The sequence below is a fragment of the Chiloscyllium punctatum genome, chromosome 4 (genome assembly GCF_047496795.1).
Source record: "Chiloscyllium punctatum isolate Juve2018m chromosome 4, sChiPun1.3, whole genome shotgun sequence".
In the NCBI taxonomy this organism is placed as follows: Eukaryota; Metazoa; Chordata; class Chondrichthyes; order Orectolobiformes; family Hemiscylliidae; genus Chiloscyllium; species Chiloscyllium punctatum.
In genome coordinates, this window is record NC_092742.1 from 85,552,219 (window position 1) to 85,578,710 (window position 26,492).

The following is a 26,492-nucleotide window of genomic DNA, read 5'->3' on the forward strand; positions in this document are numbered from 1 at the left end:
TCACTTTAAACCTATGCTCTCTAGTTTTGGACTTTGCGGTGTGTCGCAGGGGTCAGTGCTGGGGCCTCATAGCTTTGCAATTTATACACGGTACATGATTTGGATGAAGGGCAGGGGTTATGGTAGTTAAGTTTGCTGATGACACAAAGTTAGGAAAGTACATTGTAAAGAGGACATAAACAGCCCACAAAGGGATTTGGGAGGTTAAATAAGTGAACAAAGATCTGGTGAATGGAGTATAACATGGGAAAATGTGGAATTGCCCATATGGGCAGAAATAATGATGTGAGGTTGCAGAGGTCTGAGATGCAGAGAGATGTGGGTGTTCTAGCACACGAATTGCAGAAAAGTTAGAATGCAGGTACAATGAGTAAAGAGAAAGCTGATAGAACATTCTATTTTATTACAAGAGGAATTGAATGCAAGATTAGCGTGGTTATGCCTCAGTTATATAGGGCATTGGTGAGACCATATCTTGAGTATAGTACTGGTCACAGTACTTACGGCCATTTGTTCATACATTGGAAATCTGGAATGAGTGGGCTACCTTTTGAGGAAACACTAGACAGGTTAGACCTATATCTGGTGGAGTTCAGAAGAGTCAGACAAGACTTAAATGAAACATAAAAGATTCTGAGGTGGGATGGTGTGGGGGGTTGTGTGGGGTGGTGGGGTGGGGGGCCGGGGAGGTGGCAGGGGCTTTTCTCAAGGTGGATGTGGAAAGGATCTTTTCTCTACTGGGAGAATTTAGTGTTGGTGGCCATAATGTAAAAATAAGGTATTGCCCATTTAAGACAGAGATGAGGAGAAAGAAAATTCTCTCAAAGGGTTGTGAGATTTTCGAATTCCCTTCCTCAAAAGGCAGTGAATGCAGAGTCTCAAAATATGTTCAAGGCAGATTATCAAGGCGATGCAGAAGTTATCACAAGATAAGCAGGTATTTCATTAATGCAATCAGGGTCAGTAATATGGTTTCCAAGCCTGCTTGGAATTACTGAGCCAGCATAACTACAGCTCTGCTGCTCACTAATGAGTCATAATATGATTTACACAGCATTTTAGAGATAGAGTTTTATTGCATGACAGATCAGACAAGTTGGTAATATTCCTAGCACAGCATATCTTCAAGCTGGCCCTTCAACCACATTGAAATCATCAAAATAAAGAAGAGTCCAGCATAAGTGAACAATGAACGAACAATAAAGACGACTGGAAGCTGGAATAAGATAGCAGTGTCAGTTCATTCAGGACGCTGTCAGTATGGTGAGGAGAGATGGCCTCCGTTCAAAAGAGTGTGATGTAGAATTAATTTGGATACAGGTAGGATTTAAGAAGTCACCAGTGTCCGTAGTTTATAGGCCACCCAATAACATTGACCGCATCAGACACAGTATACGGCAAGAAATAAATGGGGCATGAAAGAAAGGTCCACAATTAGCTGCAGCCTTGTCAAGCTGTTCCTGTACAGCTTCAAAACTGGCATCTACCCAGCAATGTGAACACTTTCCCAGGTATGTGCATTCATTAGAAAACAGAATAAAACCAAGACAGTCCAATCTGTCTAACTTCAAATACCAGCAAAGCGATGGAAGGTGCCGTTGCTGGTATTATCAAGTGTCGTTTACTCAGCAATAACCTAATTCCAGTAGGGCCACTACTCTTAATCTCATGATGACCAACTTGTACATTCTGTTCCAACATCTGGAGTACTTTATACAGTTTGAGTTCCTTATTTGAAAAAAGATATCATTGCATTAGAAATACTTCAGAGAACTAGGAACAGGAGTAGGCCATAGCCCCTTAAGACTATCCCACAACTCAATGAGACCACTTTTTCATGCCAGCTCATCATAGCCCTCAACCCCACAGAGATTTCAAAAATCTATTTCTCTCTTATTTAAATAATTTCAATGATCCAGCCATCATAATAGTGGAGAATTTCCTTTGCATCTCAGTTTTAAATGACATCTCTTTAGTCTGTAACTTTGTCTTCTAATTCACGATTTCCCACAAGTAAAACTGTCTCTCAAGATTTCCCTATTTTTAAACTTCAACTCCCTAACAACAAAGACCAAAATTCCACTTTCCTTCTTAATTACATGCTGTGCCTGCATGCTAATGTTTTTTCTGTTTCTGCACAAAATCATCCCAAATTCCTGTGTGCTTCACCTTTTTTGGAATTTCTCTCCATTAAGTAACAGCCCCTCTTTAGATTCTTTCTACCCAATTGCATGACCTTGTACTTTCATACATTAACCTCCACCTACCATGTTTTTGCTAACTCAATCTATCAGCTTCTCCCTTGCAGATTCCTTATAGCCTCATAACAATATTCCCTTGCACTTATTTCTGTAATGTTCCCAATTGTCTGATTTCTAGATTTTAAACAATCCTCAATCCATGCTAATATATCACCCCTGACACAATGAGTTCCTACTTTGTGCAATAATCTTTTACATAGCAACTTTTGTAATGCCTTCTGGAAATATGATTGCACCACTGTTATATTGTTATAGTCTACTGTTATATTCTCAAAAAAATTCTTAAATTACCACAAATTCATCAGACATGATTTCCCTTTCATAAAACTACGCTGACTCTGTCTCACTGCTTTAAACTTCTCTAAATGCCTGTTATTTATTCTTTAATAATGGATTCTTATCGTTTTCCCAGCAACTGATATTATACTAAATGGCCTATAGTCTTCTGCTTTGTGTATCCCTAATTTCTTGAAAGGTATGTCACATTGGTGGCTTTCCAATCCACTGGAACCCTCCCAAAATCTAGCAAGTTCTAGAATATTTTGACTGAGACCTCCACTATCTTCACAACTACTTCCTTTAAAACGTACAGATGCAGACCATCAGGTTCTGGTGACTTGTCTGCCTTTAGTTCCATTAGTTCATCAAATAGCGTATCCCTTGTGATAGACAATGTTGCGTTAGGTCCTATTCAGGATGAAAAATATTAGCTTAAATTATCTCTGTTCCAAGTTATTAATTTCCCAGTTGCAATCTCTGAGGAGCCCACACTTACCATAGCTACTCTGTTTCTTTTCATATAATCGTAGAAGCTATTGCTGTTTATTTTTATATTTCTTGCCAAATGGCTTTCGTAATCAATTTTCTTCCTCTGTTTACTTTTGGTTATTCACAGCTGATTCCTAAAAATTCCCTGCCCTTTGGCCTAGCACTATTTTTTGCCACTTTATAGGCCCTTTTTTTTATTTGGATCCCCTTGTTGACTGCCTTTATTAAACATGTCTGCTTCATCTTTTTCATCAAGTCACTCTTTTTGACCTGAGTAAATATTTGTTGAGTGTTATGAAATATTTGCTTTTGGCCTTTCACCGGGCAGTCAGGAGACTACAAGGTTGTGCTGAGTCTGCAGTCTGCAGTTCCATGAAGGTCAGATCAGATCAGTATGGCAGATTTCCCTCCCTAAGTGAATAAGTGAACTAGGTGAACTTTTTTAAAATGACAATTGAAGTGGTTGTACAGTCATTATTAGACTAGATTTTAATTCCAAATGTGTGAATTAAATTTAAATCCCACCATCATGCAATAGAATTGAAACCCATATCCCCACAGCTTTGATACAGATCTCTGGATTATGCATCCAGGAAAAATACCAAGCTGGCACTGGTTCCTACTGTGTTCATGATTGGTTTTGAACACCCTCTCTGGCCCTGAAAGTCAGTGTACTTTTTAAAATGACGCTCGGTAAAAAAATCTGTTCAGCAACTCATCAGCTTACATAAAAGAAATATCTCTGCAGTCACCAGGACCTCAACAAATTTTCTCAGCAACATTTAATGTTGTGTAACCCCTTTTGAACCCATGGGCTTCCTCTTCGACCACACTCTGAAAAAACAATAGAAAAATAATAAAATTTATGAAAACTCCATAAGAATCATAAAAGCTACAAAATCTCTGGAATGGGCCTCCCAAGGGAAAAAAAAATTCCCACAGTACATCAGATGATGACACCCTTGCGCAGCTTTGGGCCTCATATCTCAGGAAGGATGTACTGGCCCTGGACCATGTTCAGAGGTTCATGAGAATGGCCCGAGGAATGAAAAGCTTAACATATGAGGAATGTTTGAGGACTCTGGGTCTATACTCGATGATGTTTAGAAGGATGAGGGCTGATCTAATTGAAACTTACAAAATACTGAATGTCCTGGACAGAGTGGATGTTGGGAAGATGTTTCCATTAGCAGGAGAGACTAGGACCTGAGGGTATAGCCTTAGAGTAAAGGAAAGACCTCTTAGAACAAAGATAAGGTGAAATTTATTTAGCCAGAGAGTGGTGAATCTATGGAATTCATCACCACATAAGGCTGTGGAGGGCAGGTCACTGAGTTTATTTCAGACAAAAATAGATAGGTTCTTGAGTATCAAGGGGATCAAGGATTATGGGGATAAAGTGAGAGAATGGGGTTGAGAAACCTGTCAGCCATGATTGAATAGCAGATGAAACTCGATGGGTTGATTGGCCTAATTTCTGCTCCCTATGTCTTATGGTCTTATGGTTTTAATATCTGCCTCTGCTCATTCACTGCCACTCTCTTTCGTCTACTTTCTCAAACCATTTTAGACATTTTTTTCTGCATAGTTCTGTAAATTGTCTTATGTAAATTGAGGTCACTGGTTTCAGATTTGAGTTCCTCTCCATGGAATTGAATTTGAAATTCTATGATTTTGTGATCGCTATCCTCGACAAATCTATAATCATGCAATCCCTTATTAATCCTACCTCGTTATATATTCCTAGATCTAAAATAGTAGGTTTTGGATAGGTTTTGCTGCAAAATACTCTTCTAAAAAACAATCCCTGATGTGCTCTTCAAATTCATTTTCCACATTACCCTTGCCCATCTGATCTGTACAGTTAATGTGCTGATTAAAATCACCCCTGACAATTGTAGTGTCCTTTTCACACTACCCCTCCACAATAATGTCCTAATTTATACTTTGTCCTACTGTGAAGCAATTCTTTGGAGACCTATACAAGACTCTCACACTTAACTTCCTTTTCTTGCTATTCTTTATTTTCATCAAAACTGATTCCCTACCGTGACCAATATCAGCACTTACTATCACACCATTCCTGATTAACAAAGCTACCCACCTTCTTTTCCTTTTGGCCGATTCTTCCAGAGCGTTGAAAACCTGTGAATGTTGAGTTCTGAGACTTGAGTAACCTCGTTTCCATAATAACTGTCAAATCATTGTCCTTTATTTCTTTTTGTATTGTCAACTCATCTATTTTGTTACAAATGCTGCATATATTCAGATAAAGAGACTTCGGCTTTGACTGTTTATTATTATTAGTTATTTTGGTTTTTAATTTCTACCGCATCGTTTTGCATATGTTTTCTATCCCTTCCTGTCACACTTTGATTATCGTTCACCTCTTCACTACCCTGCAATTCGGCTTCCTTTTTTTTCCCCATGTTTTTAACTTCCCTTTCTCCTAATGATAAGTTTACAGTCCTATGTACAACCTCAGCTGTATGATTGCAAGGACATGCTAGCATGGTTCAAATGGACAAGACAAAAGGCTGTGGATCCTGGAGGTCTGAAGCAAAAATGAAAATTGCCAGAGAAACTCCACAGTTTCTCCACAGTTAATGGAGAGCAAAGCAGGGTTAACATTTCGAGTACAGTGACCCTTCGACTGAGCTGTTCAATGAGTTGGGAAAACAGGCTGCCTGAGGTGTGGCCATGCCACCTAGATTAGATTTTAGATTTAGGTTTTATTGTCATGTTCATTCAAGTACAGGAGTACTGTGATAAATATACAATGTCACCATTCCTGGGGCCATAGGAAATACAAAGGTAACTAGGTACAAAATCTTAGGTACAAAACTAGAGAAATAAAGAAATAAGTTAAAAAGTTCATAACTACGCAGTTCTCTTTAGTGTAAAGTGGTAACATAACAAAGAACAAAGAAACTTTACAGCCCAGGAACAGGCTCTTAGGTCCTTCAAGCCTGAGCCGATCCAAATCTACTGTTTAAACCTCTTGGTCAATTCCTAAGCATTTGTATCACTCAGCTCCCCTCCTACTCAGGCATTTATCCAGACTCATCTTAAATGAATCTACTGTGCCTGCCCCTACCACCTCTGCTGGCAATGCGTTCCAAATGCCCACCACTCACTGTGTGAAGTACCTGCTGCGAGTATCCCCCTTAAACTTTCCACCTCTCACCTTGAAAGCATGACCTCTGGTTATTGAATCCTTCACCCTGGGAAAAAGCTTGTCTCTATCCACCCTGTCTATACCCTTCATGATTTTGTAAACTTCAATCAGGTCCACCCCTCAATCTCCTTTTTTCTAGTGAAAAGAAAACCTAACCTACTCAACCTCTCTTCATAGCTAGCACCTTCCATACCAGGCAACGTCCTCGTAAACCTTCTCTGCACCCTCTCCAAAGTGTCCACATCCTTTTGGTAATGTGGCGACCAGACCTGTACACAGTATTCTAAATGCGGCCAAACCAATGTCTTGTACAATTTTAACATGACTTGCCAGTTTTTATACTCCATGCCCTGTCCAAAAAAGGCAGGCATACTATATGCCTTCTTGACCACTCTATCCACCTGTGCAGCAACCTTCAGGGTACAATGGACCTGCACTCCCAGATCTCTCTGCCCATCAACTTTTCCCAAGGCTCTTCCGTTCATTGTATAATTCGCTCTAGAATTAGACTTGCCTAAATGCATCACCTCACATTTGTCTGGATTGAAAGCCATCTGCCACTATTCCGTCCAACTCTCCAGTCTATCTATATCCTCCTGTATTCTCTGACAGTCCCTTTTGCTTTCTGCTATTCCACCAAGCTTTGTGTCATTTGCAAACTTGCTGATCATACCAACAGTGCCCTCTTCCAGATCATTTATGTATATTACAAACAACAATGGACCCAATACTGACCCCTGTGGAACACACCATGGGTCACCTTTCTCCATTTCGAGAAACTCCCTTCAACTACTACTCTCTGTCTCCTGTTGCTCAACCAGTTCTTTCTCCACCTAGCTAGAACACCCTGCACATTAAGAAATAAAGTTAAACATTACAATTCTTTCTTAAGCCATGGGGCTGCAGTCACTCCACAATGGGCTTTCCCCATGAGGGCTCACTCTCCCCTGTGCTGGGCACACTTTCACCCATGCTGGGCAATGTCCTTCCCGTGCTCACCAGCTGCATCATCACTGACCACCATCTGGACTTGGGCAGGGCACTAGCTGCTGCCATGCTTCATTACTTCTACAGCCTTCTCGAACTGAGCTCTCTCTAGAAGTTAAGTAAAAATGTACTTAAAAAAAAACTAGGGGCCACACAGTGGCTCAGTGGTTAACACTGCTGCGTCATAACACTAGGAACCTTGGTTTGATTCCAGCCTCGGGAGATTGTCTGTGTGGAGTTTGCATATTCTCCCTATGATTGTGCAGGCTTCCTCTGGATGCTCTGGTTTCCTCCCACAATCCAAAGATGTGAAGGTTAGTATGGATTGACAATGCTGAATTGCGGTAAAAACAATGACTGCAGATGCTGGAAACCAGATTCTGGATTAGTGGTGCTGGAAGAGCACAGCAGTTCAGGCAGCATCCAAGTAGCTTCAAAATCGACATTTCAGGCAAAAGCCCTTCATCAGGAATAAAGGCAGTGAGCCTGAAGCCAAATTTCAGAAGCAGCAATACACCGGCATATAAAGCAGATCATTTATGCCTTCTTTACCCAGGATAACATCTTCTTCCTCTTCCTCATGGTAAGTTGCCAGAGACACAAGAGAGCACTGTTCTCACCCTGCACTTGCCGGAAGTGCAGTTTTTGATAGCCTCACTGGCACAGTCAAACAGGTTGCATGAATAGAAACAGACTTCTTTACATTAAAGTCCAGCAGGTCTCTGATCATAGCCCAAACATTGTGCAGATAACTGGCAACTGCCCAGCAGTATGATTTATATTAATACTGGTTATTTATGGTTATAATACATGGTTCCCATGTACCAGAGCAAATCAGTGCACACCGTCACCACGTGTCAAATTGTCATTCCTTTATCACCCCCACCAAGGTTGTAAAGGTCATGGCTGTTGATGTTACACGATGTTTCCCTGCAAGAATCGTCATGATGGTGTAGGTGGAAGGTAAAGCTCAGCCATTGCCATTTCCCTGTAAAACTGTTAACTCTGTGTGGAGTTTACACATTCTCCCCGTGTCTGCGTGGGTTTCCTCCGGGTGCTCCGGTTTCCTCCCACAATCCAAAAATGTGCAGGTTAAGTGAATTGGCCATGCTAAATTGCCCTTAGTGTTAGGTAAAGAGGTAAATGTAGGGGAATGGGTCTGGGTGGGTTGCGTCTCCGTGGATCGGTGTGGACTTGTTGGGCAGAATCTAATCTAATCTATAAATTACCTGGTTCATTGTGACACATCTAACAGAAAAGAAGAAATAAATTAGCATTTTTATGGAGCTTTTCACAAACTCAGGATGTCCCAGAACTCTGTACAACTGATCAAGTACTTTTGAAGTGGTTTCACAATTTTAATTTAGGAAGATTGGCAGTTGATCTGCATTGGACAATGTCCTAGAACCAGCAATGAGTGACGTGACCAAATAAACTGCGAAAGTGATGTTGGTTTGGAGAAATGATGGCAAGGACGCTAGTTAAACTCCCTGTTCTTCCTCCAGTATCAAATTATGCTACTATATCCTTTGCATCTACTGAAGAGACCACCTAGAGCCTCAGCTGAATCTATCAGTGGAGGATACATTATGTTCTAAGTCTCCAGTCAGTCAAGGATCCATGACCTTCTGACACAAGCATGGGTAGTACTACAGGACTAAAGCTGGCTGAGTGGTTGGCTGGATCAGATGAGCTATCATTTCTTATTAACAACTCCCATTACATGTGCCATTTGCTGCTTTGTATTCCTCTTGAGTGTCCATTGCCCATGTATGGGAGCAGATTATTGAGCAGCAATGAGGTTGTTAAAGACCTGAGTGATGAACTTAAAAGGAAGGAAAAGCACAGATTCAATGTTTTAAATGTTGCAGATGAACTAAGGTGCGTCACAAAAGTTGAATCAGACAAAGAGCCATGTAAAAATACATTCTGGCAGATGACCAAATACTTAGCCAAAGAGGGAGATTTGAAACAGCATATGAACGAAAGAGAGAGAGCAAGAAAGTAGATTTTAAGAGAGAAAATTCCATAAATTAGAACCAAGATAGCTGAAGGCATGATCATCAATAGTCATACAATTAAAATCTGGGAAAGACAGAATCTAATACCCCTCAGCATTTGGACACCTGACAAGTTAGATTGGTTCATTTTGAAGAAAAATGTGTTTATGTCCTCAATTTTTTTGTTTACAATATAGTTCACACATTTCTTTGAGACGGCCATGGGGTTCCTCTTAATTTGGGTGTTGTTTCATCAGTCATTCATTTATCACTACACAGATTTGGATAATGTCACTGATCAGGCAGGAATCTTACCAGATGCCCAAACAGCAAATGGAATGCTAACATTGAGGTCTCTATCACTGTGCCCAGCACTTAAAGGAGAAATAGAACAAGGTTATACACATCAGTCTCACATCAGCTGATCATTTTATTCATGGGGAAGTCCAGAACTAGAGGGAAAGATATAAAAGAAACTTAAGGGGCAACTTTTTCACACAGAGGGTGGTACGTGTATGGAATGAACTGCCAGTGGAAGTGGTGGAGGCTGGTACAATTGCAATATTTAAAAGGCATTTGGATGGGTATATGAATAGGAAGGGTTTGGAGGGATATGGGCCAGATGCTGGCAGGTGGGACTAGATTGGGTTGGGATATCTGGTCGGCATGGACAGGTTGGACCGAAGGGTCTGTTTCCATGTTGTACATCTCTATGACTCTATGTGTGGTGGGCAAGTTGTTGATTCCTGAGGCACTGGATTTACATGCATTTGGAAAGGCAAGGACCAATGAGGGATAGTCAACATGGCTTTGTGCATGGGAAATTGTGTCTCATTAATATGAGTGTTTTGAAGAAGTGACAAAGAGGATTGATGAGTTCAGAGTATTGGGCCTGGTCTATACAGATCTTTGTAAGGCTATTGACAAGGTTCCAAATGGTAGACTGTTTAACAAGGTTAGATCACATGGAATACAAGGACAGCGAGCAATCTGGATACAAAATTGGCTCGTAGGCAGGAAATAGAGGATGGTGGTGGAGGGTTGCTTTTCAGACTGGAAGCCTGTGAGCAGCAGTATGCACAAGGATCAGTGCTGGGTCCACTGCTTTTTGTCATTTATATAAATGATTTGGATGTGAATCTTTAAGGGGTCCCATTCTCTGCCTAGTTATTCCTTTATCTGTAACATAGTTGTAGGATTTTCCTTAATCCTATTTGCCAAAACTATCTCATGTCCACTTTGTTCCCTCCTGATTTCCCTCTTAAGTATACCTTTACTGCCTTTATACTCTCCTAGGGATTCACTTGATCTCCACTGAGTATACCTAACATATGCTTCCTTCTTATTCTTGATCAAAACCTCAATTTCTCTAGTCATCCAGCATTCCCTACACATACCAGCCTTGCCCTTCATCCTAACAGAAACATACTGTCCCTGGACTCTTATTACCTCATTTTTGAAGTTACAGATTTTCGAGCCATGCCTTTACCTGAAAACATCTGCCCCCAAGTCAACCTTTGAAAGTTCTTGCTTAATATTGTCAAAATTGTCCTTTCTCCAATTTAGAACTTTAATTTTTAAATATGGTCTATTCTTTTCCATCATTATTTTAAAATTGGCACCAAAGTGCTCCCTCACTGACAACTCAGTCACTTGCCCTGTCTTATTTCCTAAGCATAGGTCAAGTTTTGTACCTTCTCTAGTGCCTTCTCTACATCCACATACTGAATCAGAATATTTTCTTGTACACATTTAAATTCCTCTCCATCCAAGCCCTTAACACTATGGCAGTCCCAGTCTACATTTGGAAAGTTAAAATGCCCTACCATTACAACCCAATTATGCTTACTGATAACTGAGATCTCTTTAGCAAATTCATTTCTCAATTTCCCACTGACCATTGGGGGGAAGGATAATACAATCCCAATAAGGTGATCATCTCTTTCTTATTTCTCAGTTCCAACCAAATATGTTGCTTTCTTCAGGGAGCCTATTTTCCTTTCCTTATGAGTACCTTTATTGACAGGTTAACTCAAATACTGGTACTTAATCTGTGATCATGCCCATTGACCCAATCTCCCTTTCCATCAGGTACACCGGATTCTTACAATAATTCCTGTCCCAAGAGGGGAACTTGAAAAAAGATTATGTGCTCCCACAGTGTGGGCCTGAGCCTTCAATATGAGTCACACACAAGTGTCACTCCTGAACACTTTGGACCTTACTGAGTCACAAACCCACAAGCATCCTTTCTCATGCAAATATCATTGAAACTGCTGAACTTGACTATTCTCAGCACTTAGGTCTGACCAGTCCATATCAGTTCCTTTGATTTGGCAGAGGGTTGTAGTATAGATCCCACATGCAGGAAAACATGAGATGTTGCCATTTCAATTCTAATCTAGCTTGCTGCTTCAACACTGCCTTCACTCCAAATTTACAACAGGAGTAATAGTGGGAAAGCCATGGAATTTCAGTTCAAATACATTCCTGACTAATGATTATCATAGGCTGAGCAATTTTGTACGTTCTCTTTTTGCGTCTGCTTCTGTTTGGTAATCTGGAGTTTGTGCTTTTTAATGTGCCAAATCATCTACTGGTGCAACAGGTCTATTGCCAGATTCATTCTCCTGACCCTGCACTCATTCCTGGAACATCTGGATAACAAGAATGCCTGCCAGGGTGCTACATTTACTACATTCTGCCTTCAACACCATAATTCCAAACAAATTCAACTCTAAATTCCTCAACCTTGGTCTTGGCTCCCCACTCTGTAACTGGATCCTTGACGTCCTGACCCATAGACCATAATCACATGAAGATAGGTGACCTCCTTCACCATAATCCTTAACACTGATGCCCTGCAAGGCTGTGTGCTTAGCCCCCTACTTTACTCCTTATACACTCATGACTTTGTGGTCAACTTCCACCATTTACAAGTTTGGCTGACAACACTACCATCGTAGGTTGGATCTCAAACAACGTTGAGACAACATTATGGCATGGTGTAAAGACAACAATCTCTCCATCGATGTCAGCAAAATGAAGGAGCTAGTCATTGACTTCAGGCAACAGAGACACGTCTCTGTCTGTATCAATGATGCTGAGGTGGAGATGTTTGGGAATGTCAATTTCCTGGGAGTGATGATCTCCACAATCTGCCTTGGTTCATCCATGTTGACACTATGGTCAAGAAAGCACAACAATGTCTCTACTTCCTCAGGAGGCTAAGGAAATTTGGCATGTCCACAAAGACTCTTACAAACTTTTATAGATGCACCATAGAAAGCATCCTATCTGAATGCTTCAAAGTGTGGTAGGGCAAATGCTATTCCTAAGACTGCAAGAAACTACAGAGAGTTGTGAACACAGCCCAGACCATCACATAAGCCAACTTTCCATCCATTGATTCCATCTATACTTCCTGCTGCCTTGGGTAAGCAACCAACATAATCCAAGATCCCTCCCACACCAACTATACTCTCTTCTATCCCCTTAGGTCAGGCAAAAGATGAACATTTGAATACACGTATGAACAAATTCAAGAACAACTTCTTCCCTGCTACTATCAGACTTTTGAATGAACCTCTCAACTATTAATTCTGATCTCTCTCTCTCTCTCTCTCGCTCTCTATCTGTACCTTCTCTGTGGCTATAACACTGTATTCTGCACTCTGTTTTGCTACTCTTACGCTCTTTATGTGGAACTATCTGCCTCTATAGCGTGCAAAACAACACTTTTCACCGTATGTTCGTACATGTAATAAGAATAAATCAAACTCAAACTCAATACTTTTAGACTTATGCATTGGAACCCCTAATTCCCTCTGTTCCTCTCAAATATTTATCACTTATTTTTGTAATACAGGACTTTTACGTCTACGGCATTTTTGCATAGAAGAAATTTGCCTCCATTTCCCTTACCTTGACTGCATGACATTGGGAGAGAAGAGCCATCAGTAAATATTCAGTAAGTAGAGGATCAGACCTGAATGAGATACATACTGTTCCCTTTCATACAGTTAGCAACATTAAATTGGTGATTAGAGTCGGAACCAGAATGTCACTTGGACTTTGTAAATGAAGAGTGAAGGCAAATTTCCCCCAATAGATCATGTCTGATTTTCCAAAATTAGTGCATTTTGGGATGAGAGGAGGCCATTCAACCATTTGTGCCAGCTCCACAATTCAATTACATCAGGGTTGATTGGTAACTTAATATGTATCTTCCTTTGCTGTATACATCTTACCACCCCTACCCACAAAAATAATTGATCCTTTTGAAAGCTCCTAGCACCCACTGTCTTTTGTGGAGGGAGTTAGAAATTCTCCTTTACGTGAATAAGTACTTCCTGCCTTTCACCTTGCAAAACCTGACTGTAAGTTTCAGATTATGTCCATTCACTCTTGACATCCCTCGAAGATGATATGGTTTGTTCATGTCGAGAAAACACTGGGCTAAGGGGGAAATATATCTTGTCCCTTGTCAGCTTAAATGAATTGAGATCAATGAAATGTTTTTTTTAAACCAAATTTTCAGTGTTTTGACATCAATCTGCAAATCATCTTGCATTGTTAGCCATGACATTACAGTCTGAAGAACACTTTCTTTTAATGCAATGAGTTTTAGGATTTGGATTTGCTGCTTGATAAGGTGGCAAATACAGATTCAATAGCTATTTTCAAAAGGGGTTTGGAGAATAGTTTTTTTCATTATACTCTCATGAAAGTGCTTTGCGTTTGAATATGAACTCAGGTCAGACTTCTTTGTTACTGTTAAACCATGATTATGGGATAATGTACAATAATACTAATGGTAAGGCTACAGAGCAAAAAGAAACTCAGTGCTTTATTGGATCCACCTTTATTACAGAGTACTAACCCATGACTACTAAGATTACAGAGACATCATAGTTTATCACAGAGGTTCATCTACATATTTATTAAATTATTGCTCCACAATAAGTATTAGAAATATGGATAAAGAGTGGGTAGTGGGATGATTGGAAATGAGACTATTAATGTACCATTCGTCTTCATCTATGCCACTTCTCTATTACCATTATCACTCCCTTTCAATTTGTCATGGGACTTGCCCATCTTTTCCACTTTTGCCTCTCCAGCACTTTATAGTTTTACTTGAGATCTCCAGCATCTGCAGTGCTTTATTTTTTAAATTAGGGGAGTGGATTAACTGGATTGTTCTTCAAATGTGTTAGTCTGTACTTGATGGTCTAAATGATCCCTTTTTGCGATGTACAATTTTACGTTTCCGTCATTCTGCATTATGAAATTCATTTAACGTTAAACATCTCCATTTGATCATGCCTCAAATCTCCTCTATTCAAGGAACACAATCAAAATTTATGCAACCTTTCCTCATAATTTAATTCTCTAAGTACTTCAGGCACAGATCCACAAAAAGCTCCCATTAAATTTAATTTGCCATCTGTCTCACAAATGTATGTCTTTGTTCTCCTGAAGTTGCAGAAAGTTCTTTTCATAGTTAACCACATTCCACATTTTAATGCCATTGTCAGATTTATGCCCGTTGTACTTGAGTGTGGATTATTTAAGCGCATCAAGAAAATTGTTGGCACTGACCCATGGAAAAAAGGTCAAAAATGGTCCATTAACTGCTGTCTATTTGCAAACACTTCCAGTTGTAATTTATATCTTGAATGTGTTCCCTGTTGTACATGTGTCATAAGGTAAGAAAAAAAATTCTGTTTCTACTGCATCTTTCAGGAGTTCAGTGAGTATGAAAACACTTTATAGTCAATGATGTGCTGTTTACAAGGGAGTTCCTGATGTAATGTAGCAAATATATTGTCAAGTTGCACACAGCAAACTTCAATAAATAGGAACATGATGATGGACAGATAGTCCAAATTAGTGATGTAGGTGGAGGAATAACTATTAGCTAGGACATCAAGGAAAACTCCCCTAGTCATTGTCAAAATCGTACAAGACCTTTACATCTGTGGATTTTTGGTACAGAAGGATGTGCCCCCATTTCCTTGTCCTTGACTGTGAGACATTGGGAGAGGAACGACCATCAATGAACCTTTCAGAGGAAGGGGTGAGATCTGAATGAGATGTAGTTTATTACATGATAGCTATCAGATGCACTTTAGACATTGTTACTATGATCATGAGAGACCTGGATGACAAATCTGTCCCCTTTGAGATCCAGAGCTGTTTTGTTTTGATTTCCCTATTAAATAATGTATGATTTCATCAGGTTTGATGGAGTTTAATGCAGTTTCCAACATTATCTGTCTCAGAATCATTATCTTATATATTACCTGACTTAGAGTCTGGAATTGACCATTTAGTTAACCATTGTATCTCTGAGAGTGCAGCATTCTCTCAATCAGCCAATGATTTGATACTCAGGATAGAAACTTGAACCCATGATCTTGTAACTCTGAGATGAGAGATTGACCAACTCAGCCACAGCTGACACTCTAGAATAATGTGGAGGCTTGGCATAAGCATGGAATGGGATGATAAGCAACAGTCTGGTATGCCAGAGTTGGTGGTCGGTGGTCTCACTTGGCATCTCCAACAGACCTGTTACACTGCTGTGCTTTGCAACAAATCAAGGTTTAGATAGATTAGATTAGATTACTTACAGTGTGGAAACAGGCCCTCCGGCCCAACAAGTCCACACCGCCCCGCCGAAGCGTAACCCACCCATACCCCTACATCTACATCTACCCCTTACCTAACACTACGGGCAATTTAGCATGGCCAATTCACCTGACCTGCACATCTTTGGATTGTGGGAGGAAACCGGAGCACCCGGAGGAAACCCACGCAGACACGGGGAGAACGTGCAAACTCCACACAGTCAGTCGCCTGAGGCGGGAATTGAACCGTTGTGCTGCACTTTTGGCTTATGTTTCACAAAGCAGCAGTTTCACTTTGTCAGCTGTTGTATCAAGAATTTAGCTGCACAATGCCATTGCTCAGTAATTTGTTTTACCATCCACTGCTGTTTTTTCTTGCCAATCTCTTTGCCTTTTGGAAAGACCAAAACCCAATTTTGTAGCCACTGCAGCCACTTCCGTTCAGTCAGTCACATTTCCTTTTCTTAATCTGACCTGTTGTTCTTTATGATGCCATAGACAAGGCAGGGGACATGCACAGTACTCCCACCCAATGTCTGACCCACTATCTATTGCTTCCCCTATCAGCTGCCTTCTGAATCATTCAATTTTCAAGCTTCCTTGGGACCTTCGAGTTGTCTCTCAGCCTACATTTTGCCATTAATACATTACTGACTCTGGGGACACAATGTAATTGTGTGTGCCCCTGCCACCAGCATCACTAGGCATGTCTGCTACAGCAGCAACACGACCCAATTCAGGTGGGATCCAGGCTGTAAGCCTGTGAGTTTGTTTGATTGTGGCTTGGCTTCAATTTCTCATTTACAGCTTGAAGATAGTCAACAAATTATTGAAAGATTAATCCAGATTGTGAAATTATTCCTCTCCTGAAATCCTAATGGTAATAAAGTCAAATGCTTAACACTGCGGTTCCTAGTAGCTTTGCCTTTGCTAAATTCAGTTCAGCATTTGGTTTAATTTTTCTCTCCTGCCTTTCTTTCTTTGCAATTGCTACTCTTTCAGCAACAAGGTGCACATCATTTATGTCTTTAATAGACTTTTCCATTTGCTCTGCAACCAAAGTGTTTCCAAATAAAGCAATTATTGCTGAGAGGAGGCTTTGTTCAAATCTCATATCCATAGATAGGTACACTGAAGTTCACTTCTCAGTGCCTGTCAGATTGTTTATGTCCTTGTAAGGTGTAGTTAAAGACAGATACAATCCTTCCTTATATTATGCAAATTGTAACCTTTTTCATTGTATGATTCTTGCCATCTGTTGTCTTAAGCACTTGAGTGGTGATGAAGGTAATCATTCCAATAAATTGTTGGAATGATCTGTTAACATTAGCAATGATTAGTGGGGGCTAGATGGCACATTATGTTAGAACACTGTCCTTCCCAGCCTAGGATGGAATTTAGCCCAGACTGATGATGTAAGAATACCCTTTTCTTCTTATTCTGTGAAGAGTGTAAAGGTCATAATTGAGGCATGCTTGTGTGGTCACATCCAGAACTGGGAGCTGAATCTCAACATTATTTTGGTTAAATTTGAGTTGGACATGTTTTTTGGAGAGTGGCTTGCCATTAGGTCCAGCAAGTTTTCTTGTGTACCTTACCAAGTTCAATGTATTAATGTAGGTTTGCTAGCTGAGCTGGAAGGTTCATCTTCAGACATTTCGTCACCATACTAGGTAACATCTTCAGTGAGCCTCCGGACGAAGCACAGCTGATGATTCCTGCTTTCTATGTTTGGGTTTCTTTGGGTTGGTGATGCCATTTCCTGTGGTGATGTCATTTCCTGTTCTTTTTCTCAGGGGATGGTAAATGCGGTCCAAGTCAATGTGTTTGTTGATAGAGTTCTAATTGGACCTGGACCCCATTTACCATCCCCTGAGAAAAAGAACCGGAAATGACCTCGCCATAGGAAATGACATCATCACAAGAAATGATATCACCAACCCAAAGAAACCCAAACATATAAATATAAAGCAGGAATCATCAGCAGTGCTTCATCTAGAGGCTCACTGAAGATGTTACCTAGAATGGTGATGAAGTGTCTGAAAATGAACCTTCCAGCTCAGTGAGCAAACCTACATCCAGTACCTCAACCCGAGCTACAAATCTTCTCAAAACTCGCTCAATGTATTAATAACCTGCAGTGCCCCCATGGTATCTTTCAAACTCTGTTTTCCACCCATTTTATCACACACCATTCTTGTCACAATGTTCCGCTCAGCGGATATCGACTGAAAGATCAGCATCCCTTGTTCCTTCTTTAAAAGGCCACAGTGTATCTGGATAAACAAATGCATTCCAACGCTGCCCCTTTTCAGTCAGGGACGTGCTCACAAGATGTCAAAGAAGGAGAAGATGATGCTGTGATTCTCTGACAGGGACCTATTCCCAGAGGACTGGCAGAGGAGACCACACCACCAGACCTAGTCAGCCTGGTCCAACGCCGCCTGCAATATCCAGAGTGTGCAGGAAGGGATAGCATTGCCAGAAGGTTAGTGACCAGCTCAGTGTTCCTGGGTAAGGGCCACACTCTTCTCTCAGCCATCTTACTTAACTCTAACTATAACCTTATTGTTGATGGTACGAACGCACTCCCCCACTATTACATCCAACACCTTCATTTGCACAAAGTTACCCCCTAAAATGTCCCACTGTACTAGCTCTTCATGCTTCTTTGGTACACCTCACCACCACTTTCCCAAATACAGCAGCACTAACAGTTGCATCAACCACATTGTCTTCTTTGCCCAGAAGCTGTACTTGTGCAGTGAATGCTGTGACCATCTGGCTGCCTCCATGGAAAGGTTGACAGCTGACATGGTTGGCCAGGCCCAATACCCTCAGGTGCCGTTGAAGAAGTGAATGCACATACACTCCATCACCTGAACCACTCGTGAAGGCATGACAACAGAAGGACTGGAAGCTTGACCATACTCCGAGGTGACCTGTCCTCACAAAGAGACAGGGTGATTCCAACAGTTACCCATTTGGAGGACAAACCACATCCAGCTCGCTCAGCAATTTCCACTCGGGTCTCTGTAAGGGTGGCCAGGCCCTCCACCTCCACCCTTTCCTGAGTAGGAAGGATGTAACAGGGGCATAGGATTCGGGTGCACTGTCCATTCAAAAGCTGCCAAAAAGTTTGCAGTTAAGTTTGACTGTGCCAAAGGTGCAGTAGCTGCAGAGAGAAAGAGCTCTGCATCATGTCCTCTGGTAATGTGAAACCAGACTCCTCCGTATTTCTTGACAGTGACAGGAATTTATCTGGTGGGCCTGTATTCAGCATCAATCCATCAAGTTCCTTATCTGATCATCAATTAAAAATAGTCCTACGCCTATTTTTATTGGTGAGTTGAGACATAAGACCAGCCTTTCCCTCTGAGCTAGTTGCAGCCCTTTCAAGCTCAGTATTTCACCCTAACTTGCTAACTCTATATTGGCATCAAGAGTACATGCAACATCTGAGCTGGAGGTTGCAAATGTCAGAGCTAGTGATGGAATCTTTCCTTCAGCGCCCTCATTAGGCCTCCCCATGCTTCCTGTGGCTGGGGGCGTGGCAGCCTACCGGTGTCGGAAAGCAGGGCATCAGAAGGAGAGAGTTGGGGTGAGGGAAATGTTTGGGTGCCAAGTAGGATCAAGTCCACTGGACATTTGAGGCTGAGCTGAGAAGGGACACAAGGCTGGAACATATCCTGAACATCTGTGTTCTCAGTGTGGACACAGACTGTGCTGCAGCCAACCCCTGATGCAAGGAGCCAGCTCTACCTTAACGCTCGAGAGATACAGACCTCATTCTTCCCCCACAGATGCTGCTCTGCTCCCTTCCACAGCGTCTTATAAAAGAGGCAGAAATAGATCAGCGATTGTGCAGCACTGTTTTTGGGTGATGTGCTTGCTGTAGATGAATGGCAAACGGCATGTGGAAACAATAGGAGCTCAGTGTGATGTGTCTGCATTGAAATGTGTGTGACAGGTGAACTGGAATATTTGGATATTAGATGTGAGTCCTGAGTGTTACTGGATGAGGGATGGACTTGCTGCTTTGAGTAGCTCAAGTGGTTAACAAAGAGTTCAACAGATGGATTGATGCGTCAAGTAGTGGCAGATGGAGTTTAATCTAGATAAATGTGAGGTGCTACATTTTGGAAATTCAAATTGAGGCAGGACTTATACACTTAATGGTAAGGTCCTGGGGAATGTTGCTGAACAAAAAGAGCTTGGGGTGCAGGTTCATAGTTCCTTGAAGGTGGTGTCGCAGGTTAACAGGATAGTGAAGAAGGTGTTTAGTATGCTTGCCTTTATTCATCAGTGCATTGAATGTAGGAGTTGAGAGATCATGTTGCAGCTATATAGGTAATTTGTCAGGCCACTTTTGGAATATTGCAATTCTGTTCTCCTTCCTTTAGGAAATATGTTGTGAAACTTGAAAGGATTCAGAAAAGATTTACAAGGATTTTAGGCAGAAGTGGGTACTGCAGATGTTGGAGATTAGAGTCTAGATTAGAGTGGTGCTGGAAACGCACAGCAGGTCAGGCAGCATCTGAGGAGCAGGAAAATCGATGTTTCAGGTAAAAGTCCTTTATCAGGAATTCCTGATAAGAGGTTTACAAGAGGGACTTGAATAGGATGAGCAGATAAGATCTTTTCCCCAAAATTAGAGACAATAAGTTTAGGATGAGAGGGGAAAGATTTAAAAGGGACCTAGAGGCCAACTTTTTCACAGAGAGGGTGGAGCATGTATGGAATGAGTTGCCAGAGGACGTGATGGAAGCTGGTACAATTACAACATTTAAAAGGCATCTGGATTGATATATGAAAAGTAAGGGTTTGGAGAGATATGGGCCAGATGCCGGCAAACGGAAATATATTAATTTCGGATATCTGGTCAGCATGGACAAGTTGGACCGAAGGGTCTTGATGACTCTATGGTTGGTAGCCTGGAGGGTGCATTCAAAGATGCTTTCATTGACTTTGACTCCTACGTTAGGTAATTTTCATGACACTACTGCCAGGTTCTTGGCTCCATGCTCGGCATTGACCTACCCATCCACCTGCCTCAAATCATTTCTGTGGGTAGATAATAGTTGTAGCATTTCCTCTTCCCACCACCACGGGTGGAATCAAAACATCTCCCTCCATGTCCACCTCCTCTTTCAAACCTTCTATCTCTCTATGAGGGACCCTGAAGTCCTTTCATTGTCCTGGTGTTCCAGCTCCCTGGTTTTAGAATTGTTGCAGTAGCATTCAACAGCAAACTTCAGTAACTGAGTGCCATTTCCTGTTAAGAGGAACAGATTGTATTTCAGAAGAGCAGACTGACTGCATCACAAACCATTAGTGCAACGCTGTATGGTTCTTTGTTAAGTGCATCCAGCATCAGGCTGCTTGACCCAGCATAGCTGTCAAGTACAAGCAGGTCACAAGTTGCACCCTCACACTCAACAAAAGGGAATAACTGACGTTCAGACCTTAATTTTCATGGCATTTGGTGCACTCCATTTTATCGGGGACAGGGTTTTTGTTTCCCACCCCAGCATCCAAAGAGTCAAGTTGGGAACACATCCTTGTCAATCTGCCCCACTGCCATGGAGTGGAGAGAAGTTTCCGCCCCCTGACCCAGGTGCAAGTCCACCTTCAGACAGATATTGGTGAATCTGAGTAGCTGGCAGCTCCATTTTCCCAGTATTGACAGCAATAGCAAGGATTAGGATTACAAGTCGTCCCCACATTCTAACTTCTAGAGTGCAGGACCAAGCAATTGGTGGCTGGGAGTGGAGGCCAAGCTTTCGAGAGTTTTGGTAGGACTGGTCTGGGAGGCGAGGGTTTAGGAAAACCCATGGGCTACCTGGTTGGCTGGGGATTTACCAGAACTGGATGTGGCCATTGAAGGAAGCTCCAACAACATTCAAGAAGCTCAATATCACCCAGGACAAAAAAATAGTTAGACTGGTTCCCCACCTACTACCTTCAATGTTCATTCTCTTCACCACTGACACACTACGCTGATAGCAATAAGATGCTCTGCATTGACTCATCCAGGCTCCTTCGACAGCACATTCCAAACCCCTGACCTCAACCAACAGAAAAGGATAAGGGGCAATAGATACATGGTAACACCACCAGCAAGTTCATCGTGAGGTCATGCCATCATGACAAATACCAATGTTCCTTCAGTGTTGCTGGGTCAAATGCTAGAAATCTCTCTTCAATGGCACTGTGGGTGCCTCTTTATTCTGAGGACAATGGTGCTTCAAGAAGTGGATTCAGCACCACCTTGTGTAAGGCAATTACTTATGGGTAATAAATGCTGGCCCAATCAGTGATGCCCATATTCCATAAATGAATAAAAACGAAGATAAGAATTGACTACGAATAAAGAGTACTTGTACAAAACACAATGCCTCACTGTTATAGTTATTAAAAGTCATTAAAATAACTTGGTACAGGGAACAGCGAATGCTTAGTTAAAATTAAAGATTTAAGATGTCACAGTTAAATTAGAAGAATGTAGTTTGGTAAACTTTGATCATTCACCTGGCACACGGAAGATTAAATCTCTTACAGCAAACTGTTAGAACTACAAAGTACTGCCATTGGCAGAAATCTTGAGTAAAAACAGAAAATGCTGCAAGCATTGAACATGTCCAAAGACCTTTATTGAGCTGAAAAGGAAATGAATGTTTCAAGTCTGTGACCTTTTTTGAGAGATTAGTGTGGAAAATTAAAGTGTGTGGGATTGAGGGTAATGTATATAGGAGGATAGAAAGCTAGTTGGCAGACAAGAAACAAAGAGTAGGGAAAAATGGGTCCTTTTTGAAATGGCAGTGTGTAGTGGGGTGCAACAGGGATCAGTGCGAGGAACCCAGGTATTCACAATATATATCAATGATTTAGATAAAGGAATTAAATGTTAACCTCAAAATTTGTAGATGACAACGCTGGTGAGCTGTGAGGAGGATGCAGAGATGTTGTAGTGTGATTTGGACAAGAGGAGTGAATATTGTAGAGTGATTTAGACAAGAAGAGTGAATGGGCAAGTGCACGGGAGGTGTGGATAAATGTGAGGCTATCCACTTAGGTGGCAAAAACAGGAATGGCTGTAAATTGAGAGAAGGAAATGTGCAATGAGACCTGAGTATCCCTGTATACCAGTCACTGAAGATAATCATGCAGGCGGAGCAGGCAGACAAAATATTATGTTGGCTTTCATAGCAAGAATATTTGAATACAGGAGCAGGGAGAAGTTTTAATACAGGAGCAGGGATATTTGGTTGCAATTTGCAGGGCCTTGGAATAGTGTGTGCAGTTTTGGTCTCCTTATCTGAGGAAGGATGTTCTTACGCTCGAGGGAGTGCAGTAAAGATTTTCCAAAATGATTCCTGGGATGGCAGGTTTGACATATGAGGAGAGCTTGAGCAGATTAGGACTATAGTCACTGGAATTCTGAAGGATTGGGGGAATCTCATAAAAATCTGTAAAATGCTAACAGGACCAGACAGGGTATATGCAGGATCGATGAGCCTAATGGCCTGAGAATCCAGACCAAGTGTCACAGTCTCAGGGCACAGGGTAAATTATTTAGGACTTGGATGAGGAGAAATTTCTTCACCCAGACAGTGGTGATCCTGTAGAATTTGTTACCAGAGAAAAAAGCTGTGGTCAAATGAATGTATGACAGAAGAAGAAGTTGGATATTACACTTTGGTCTAAAAGGATCAAAGGATAGGGGGAAAAGTGGGAACATTGGATGATGAAGCATGAATGGTGGAGCAGACATGAAGGGATGAATGGCCTACTCTTGCTTCTAGTTTGCTATATTTCTACCCTTGACCTTGATACCAAGAAGGCAACTTATCATCCTGGAGTCAAGATTCATGTGACAGGAAAGCCTGTCTGATCCCTGACTATGGAATTAACTATTCTGTATAGCTAAGAATCCCTTGGTGCCTTGGCTATGACTACACTCCCCTGAGCAACCACTGCCTTCACGAGTTTCCAATATGGAATACCGATTAGCAAGCACAGGAGAGTCAGGTAACATCTGCAGTGCCTACCTGGTTTTCTTAGATTGCCTAGTCGTCACCCATTCCCTATCTGCCTGTAATCTGTCCTCTACCTACCCGTGTGCTATCCATATAGTCCTATGCCTCGCAGGTGTACAACAGTGACTCCAGTCATTACTCAATCTCTGAAAGACCAAGATCAAGCTTGTGCAGTGATATTTCCTGCAGATGCATTTGCCTGGGTCACATGGTATATCCATGACTTTGCACATCCTGCAGCATATACACTCCACTTGTCCTCACTGACTTGCCATCACCTAACTCTGACAAATGCTAGATACTCGTACTGTAAACATTTACTGTTAACTTTACTTCATTTTCCTTCACTTTTTCTTACTATTTAGTTCTACTTTGACTTGATTTCACCTCCATTTTGATAATGCTCCTTCCTGAAATAACTACACAGAGGCAGGTATCCAGGTCACCAAGTCACCCTTTACTTCCATGCGTACAGTACACTGGCTGTGGCCAACTAGCTCAGAGTCAGTCCCTGGACTGAGAAGATTCTAAATCCCCTGTTTACTTTTTGTCAGGAGAATGTTCATGAATGTTGTTTGGACAGACTTCCAAAATGCATTTGATGAAGTCCCACATAAAACACTGTTAACTAAGGTAGAAGCCCTCAGAATTGAGGACAAATTACTGGAATGGATAGGAAATTGGTTAGGTGGCAGGAGACAGAAAATAGGAATCATGGGTAAGCATACAAATTGGCAGGATGTGTCCATTGATGTCCCATTAGGATCTCTGCTAGGCCCTGGCATTATTTATTAACAATTTTGATAATGGCATATACAGTCACATAACCAAATGTGTTCAAAGTTAGCCAGCTGGATAGCAATAAATTACAAAGGGGGCAAATCAATATGGGGCAAAATTGTAATAGATGGAGTTCAATACAAATATGTATGAGGTTATCCACTTTGGACCAATGAAGGATAGACCAAGGTACTTTCCAGACGGTATGCAGTTAAATGCAGTGGATATGTGAAATAATTGCACAGAGGCCAGTATCCTGTCACTAAGTCACCCTTTATTCACTTGTGCACAATCTACTGGTGGTGGCCAGCCAGTTTGGAGTCAGTACCTTGAACTGAAAAGATTATAAATCCCCTGGTTATATTAGTCAGCCAGGGATTCCTGATTGACCCAGGTTAATAATCCCAATTAAGGATCTCATAGTTAGCAAGATCCATATGGTTCCAATCACTACTTTTCCTGAAAGCTGCTGCCTAACCTGTTAGAAAGTTTTTAAGATTGTGAAAGGCCTCAATAGGCTGATGTGGAGAAAATGCCTTGTCTTGTGCTGAGGCTAAAATAGACACCATACCTATGAGATGTCACTAATGAAACTCGTAGACAATTCAGGGAGGGTTCTTTTTGCCCAAAGTATAGTTAAAAAATGGAATGGTGGAGGTGAGCAGAGGGAGATGTATCAAGTGGTGATGCAGAACTTTCATGGAGTCCAAATGACAATATGCACATTTTATGCATTTGTTGGAATCTAGAGCTTTGGAGAGTGATGGTTAAGTCTCCAATTTTCTTTCTCATCACTTTTGGTTCACCAGTAACCCTCCCGCACTAATCAGTTTCTATTAGTGTGTGTTGGAAGGATTTTCTAGTTGCTATCCTATCGGTTTGGCCTCATTATCAACAAATTTTCCCTGGCTATCACATACCTTGGTAGGACTCAAAACTAGACCTTTCAACTTAGAAACTGAGTCACTAGCTTTTGAGCCGCAAGACCTCATCTATGCATGCAAGATGTAGCTAAAAAAGCACAGAAAGTAGGGCGACTAGTGTTAGTGTTAGCTGAGGAGTTTGGGAATACTTCTGTGGGGCATAAATGCAGAATTGACCAGTTAGAGCAGATAGCCTGCTCATATACTGCAGACTCAACAGAAATTCCTTATAAATGTGTTTATGATTTTAACAGAAGAGGCACCTTTGTTCTCAATGCCTTCTCTCCTCATTTATCATTTACAATTTTATGTAAAGATTTTACTCAGTTTGAGTCAATATCTGTGTCAAAAATGTGAGTCGCACCCACTTAAATGTTCAATATTATTGGCAAATATCCACATGAATGGATTAGTATTTTATGGTGTAATTACTGGAAATTTGTGGAGAAATCGTCTGCAGTTCAAAACTAGACAAGTCAATGAATATCTAACATAAATAATTATCATTCTTTTCCTGTCAGCTTCTCCACACTTGATCTTTGTTGGTGCATATAAATAGCAAATTGGTTAGCAAAGCTCTATTAACACCTGCCAGTGGAGTATTACCCAGGTGTCAGAGAAAAGACACTTTGGACAGATAATCGAAGGCTACACAAATTTGAATAGTCTTTGTACTATCGATTAACCAAAAGCAATGGGATTATGATATGTACGGCATGTTATGCATTTTGGTAAAAAGAATGACTGCAGATGCTGGAAATCAGATTCTGGATTAGTGGTGCTGGAAGAGCACAGCAGTTCAGGCAGCATCCGAGCAGCAGTAAAATCAACGTTTCAAGCAAAAGCCCTTCATCAGGAATACAGGTAGAGAGCCTGAAGGGTGGAGAGGTAAGTGAGAGGAGGGTAGGGGTGGGCAGAAAG